Genomic DNA, 6,000 nt, shown 5'->3' on the forward strand with positions numbered 1-6,000 from the left:
TACCTGCATTGATGTGTACCTACATTGATGTGTACCTACATTGATGTGTACCTACATTGATGTGTACCTAAAGCTGATGTGTACCTACATTGATATGTACCTACATTGATATTTACCTACATTGATGTGTACCTACATTGATGTGTACCTACATTGATATGTACCTACATTGATATGTACCTACATTGATGTGTACCTACATTGATGTGTACCTAAAGCTGATGTGTACCTTCATTGATGTGTACCTACATTGATGTGTATTGATGTGTACCTACAGCTGATGTGTACCTACAGCTGATGTGTACCTACAGCTGATGTGTACTTACAGCTGATGTGTACCTACATTGATGTGTACCTACATTGATATTTACCTACATCTGATGTGTACCTACATTGATATGTACCTACATTGATATGTACCTACATTGATATATACCTACATTAATATGTACCTACATTGATATGTACCTACATTGATATATACCTACATTGATGTGTACCTACACTGATATGTACCTACAGCTGATGTGTACCTACATTGATATGTTCCCACATTGATGTGTACCTACATTGTTATGCACCTACATTGATGTGTACCTACATTGATATGTACCAACAGCTGTAGGCGGTACCTACATTGATGTGTACCTACATTGCTATGCACCTACATTGATGTGTACCTACATTGATGTGTACCTATATCGATGTCAATTGATGTGTACCTACATTGATGTGTACGTACAGCTGATGTGTACCTACATTGATGTGCACCTACATTGATATGTACCTATATTGATGTGTACCTATATCGATGTACATTGATGTGTACCTACATTGATATGTACCTACATTGATGTGTACCTACATTGATGTGTACCTATATCGATGTACATTGATGTGTACCTACATTGATGTGTACATACAGCTGATGTGTACTTACATTGATATGTACCTACATTGATGTGTACCTACATTGATGTGTACCTACATTGATATGTACCTTTATTGATGTGTACCTACATTGATATGTACCTACATTGATATGTACCTACAGCTGATGTGTACCTACATTGATGTGTATTGATGTGTACCTACAGCTGATGTGTACCTACAGCTGATGTTTACTCATTAAAGAACGAAAGAACGAAGTATCAAAGAAAGAAATTTCTGAGTATACGTACTGAAAGGCTAAATATGTTTCAATAAATGAGACAAATATTATTTTTGTTAAACATGAAAATGACGAATCAACTTATAATGTTATGGGGCGAACATTGATATAATCATATTTGTTATAAAACTTTTCATTGCAATAAAAAACATAACGTCACTACCTATGAGTAATTAAACATTTCTTTTATCGGTGTACCATGGAATATATTGTCTTGAATATTAGCATTCTAAGGTAAGTTTATATCTTTTCAATCGCATTAAATTAGAATAGAACATATGAACAAGATTTACGCTTTTCAATTCCAGAATGCATTTAAACTAATTTAGAACATATTTTAACAAGTCTGCGGAGTCAGATTGATAGCAGGCATATGAAGTATTGAGAGTTGTATGTAATTTTCTTTTCTTGGTGATGCTGTATATAGCGAATAAAAACAATGTACTAGTAAGCAGTTTTACCCAGCAAAATTCATTGGTTCGTCTACCAGGAGATCATGAATTCATTTGTTCAGATATTTAAGGGTGCATGTCATGATCCGGGAGAACCTGGGGGCCAGTTGAACACTTTATATCAGACTTAGGGATCGACTAATCTAAATGGACCAGTCACTTTGGTATTCCCCACTTTCCGAAACATTTCCGTGGACATGTTTATAAGTACCCGATATATTGTCAAAACCCGTTTACATTCCAAGTAAGTGTGATGTGGATACGGTGACAGTGACGGACATGCTATGGTGTAAAGAAATATGGAGGATTAAATCAGGAATGTGTGGACACGTCAATTTTCCTACCCTTGTGTAAAGATTATTTGTAGGTGTGACCTTCACCTTAAATGTTTGATCTTGAACGTTAACTTGACTCAAAAGTTTCTGATTGGTGGCAAGACTATATATGTAAAGTTTCAAGACATTGTCATGAGATCCAAAGGCTCATTCCCCGAACACCAACTCTGGAGAATTGATTGATAGGTTTTACGTCCGCTTCACTACCGAGTAGTTCGGTTATCCAGCAGACCTCTGGAGAATTGAAAGGAAGGTGTTTATATAGGAAATCATTTGAAGTTTACTTATAGGCCTAGCCAGTTTCAACTAAGAATGTCAACTCATTTTCTGGATATTATACTAAAGTCAATAATAAAATGGATAAAAAGTTTGTATTCATACATATAACTGTAATACACATTTAATACAGCACAAAGTAATAGAAAATAATCGTTAAATATTAATATTTCCATTATATGAAAAATAAAATTCCTTAATTTAAGCCACATTGATACTAATGTGAGCAATAAAATATTTTATACAGCACTAAAAGTTAATTATTAAATATGAATATAAACAGTAAACCACTAAATGAAGTTGAAGTTTCTAGCACAAATCACATTCTCTATATATATCACTTCAGTCTCTAGCACAAAACATTATATCCAAGATGCAGAAGCTGTGATGCTGAATCGGCGTAGGTCATCAGGTCGATATATAGTTCCAGTTTGATAACGGTCTTTCAGGATGGCCAGGCGTCTGTCGATGTTGGCGTATCTCTTCTTTCGGGGTTGAGTAGTGCCTCATGCATCTCTCTGGATCCGGTTGATGTCATTCACATTCTGTATGTCTTTAAACGTCTGAATGATGGTGTAGATGTTGGGGTGGGCATGCAGTACTCTTTTTTCACACAAATTTCACAGAGTAAAGAAGTTGATGTTTCCAAGTACAGCGCGAAATATGATAATTCTCCAAAATGTGCTGCTGTTTTATACATAACCCATTTAACAGCTTGGGATCGGAACTCTAAATATTAATAATTATTTTGCAATTATTAGCAGTTATTGATTTTCTGATTAGTTATCAGAAGTTGATTTCCTGTGCAATTTACCTGTACACCATTTCTGCAATAGACTATAACTCACTATCATCACAACTAACCATCTATGTAAACATGTGATTTTAAGCAGAGTTGGTGTTCAGGGAAGACGCAGATCCAAATGTCTAATTTTTCCATTCCGTAGCTGTGAACTTGACATCTGTAGTGCTCTAGCTAGAATGTGTGATCGTGTGTTTAATGTTTACGTTCACGAAGAATATGAATGAAAAAGTAATAGATCGCTTTTATAGTGAACGTGTTTCCTAGTGCGTCGATTCTTGGTCAGCCCTCAAGTTCCTGTTGCGAAAAAAGGATGCAACACAATCTGCTTTACAGGACGGACAGGATGATATCATTAACATTAGGCCGACGTCTGCGTGTCATCAGAAAACTTCGTGTCATCATAGTTGCTATAATGCTTTCTCCTAAAAAAAAAAAACTCACCACTATGCCTAAAAAGGGAAACTTAGTGTGATATTTGGGTTGAACTTCTATACACACACAAGAAATGCTACAGGCTAGTACGAGTATACCAAGGAAAGATGACTGCGACATGTCAGTTTGTGTCCGACTATAATCAAGCGAGATACGGGAGTTGGTGACCCATGACTTTGGGATCTGCTGCTGTTATCCTTTTATTGAAGGCGATTATTTAGCGTAATGCGAAAAAGCGAAAATAATAAGTCATAACTGTGTGAATTTTTATTGTATCAAAAACGGCATATCTCACTTGGTTTAAGTCGAGGGTAAAAATGTAGGTCACGACAAACACCCGTTTTGTAACCATATATTTCGCCATCCCGTGTGAAATAGGAGAAATATGCTCCAGCCTAGTGGCATATCGAATTGAAGTTAAACGTCACAAGCAAATTCGTGGAATTTATATCCCCCGCTTGCAGGACATATTGTAGGTTAACGTTATTGAGGTTAGGTTTAAACATGTTGGTATCGTGCTGTTGAGACATAATGTATAGCTTGAAACTTGGAGAGGAAAAAAGCCCAATGCCTCATTTATTATCGGTAAATATGCACAAATCACATCAGTTGGCAAACTTATTATTTTCACATAGTTAATTTAACTATTCATGTCTGGCGTCATTATATCTAATTGCCTTTGAATACTCTTTTTGCTTGACTAATAACTTGCAAACAAGCCACTTAACTATATTGATCTATATACATGCATGGTATACTATTTACAGTGAATACATATTATTAGCAACCAATATTTCAATTCGCTTGTGCAGCTTTATTTGCTGAACTTCTCGTGTCTTGCTTGCGTTCTTACATTTTTTTTAAATTTAATTTTATTATTTACCTAGTTATTGATTCCTTTTCGATGTTTATGTACTTTTTGTTAAGATCCTTGTGTCTGCTTTTGATAAATCTTTTTGTTTTTCTCGGTTTTTCCTAAGGTATTTAACTCCATGTTATATTTGTCATTGGATAATTATATTTACAAATAATTCTTTTCGTCTTAATTGTGATAATGGAACTACTGTTTACTTATGATATTTGCTTTATTTCTTGAATTCAACCAACTATTGCTCACTAATAGCATTATTTGTATAGATTACCTTCTGAATAGGTTATCTCCCTTATACCACTGATAATCTGTAACCTGTCAAATAACTGAAGTTATTATCATTATTTTTCTTCTTATAACTATAGACATTAGTGTACTAGTATTTGAATACATCTTAAATAATATAATGAGATTGTCTCAAATGATTGATTTTTATGTTCTGCCAGTGAGATAAATCTCCACTTACATACTGTATATAATTTGGAGAGGGCGTTTCTAAGTTGTGTCTTATCCTTTTTGTTGAATGACAAATAAAATATGTTTAAATCAAATCAATATAATTATTTGTATATATGTATTTAATATAATCAATTTGTTTATCTGCTTCAATTGAATTTTTTTTTATTTTATGCTGAGTTATAGTTAAACATGTTACAGTGAATTCAGGAAACTACTGTTATCAATTGTGTTGATAATACTTTAGTTCAGTATACCACTCTCTATGAAATTTATATTTAATATATCAAATTGATGTTTGCCACATTCTGAGATATATATTTTTTTTCATTAGTCCCTATTGTTATTTCTTTCCTCGAGTTTCCGCATATTTTTTTTCTTTTTGTGTGTGTTGGTAGTATGTAAGTTTGTTTGTGTGTGATTGTAAGCTATGTTATATATCTTGCTTTATTACTGCCTGTAATACCATTATGATATCACTACATGTATACTCAAGACATTATATACAGTCTGTTTGTTATAAAACTACTACTTCTGATGTCAGGAAATATTCACTCTAATCCAGGTCCAGGTCTGGTGACATAAATGTTGACTTTATAACAACGAAACCTAATTCACATCTTGCAAGATTAATTACTAAATATCACTTAAAAAACTTATATGATCACCATCACGCATAACAAACACTACTGCTACCTTACTTGATGTATTTACTACTAATAATGTTAACATTTTTAACTCAACACAAGTACTTTCCCCTCTCTGTAGTGATCACTGCCCCATTCTTGCTAACATTTATTTTAAAACACTAAAAAATAAACCATTCAAGAAACCTATATATAAATTCAATGAAGCTAATTGGGATGCTATTAATAATGTACTACTTAGTAATGATTGGGATTCCATAGTTGATAACACTACTAGCATTAATAAAATATATTCTACTGTTATAAACAAAATAAACTCTGCTACTAACTCCCATATACCTCATAAAACAAATACTGTCCATCCTGATGACAAACCTTGGATGACTGGTGAAATTTGGCATCAATTAAGATATAAGAATAGATTACATAGAATAGCTAAAAATAACAAGAGGCCCAAGGGCCTTAGCGGTCACCTGAGTTATATCATAGGTACTGGTAGCTTTATTTTATTGTTTAGATGTGATGTGGAAATCAGCATGTAAACTAAGTGAAATA

Source organism: Mizuhopecten yessoensis, unplaced genomic scaffold, assembly GCF_002113885.1.
Source record: "Mizuhopecten yessoensis strain PY_sf001 unplaced genomic scaffold, ASM211388v2 scaffold11141, whole genome shotgun sequence".
NCBI lineage: Eukaryota > Metazoa > Mollusca > Bivalvia > Pectinida > Pectinidae > Mizuhopecten > Mizuhopecten yessoensis.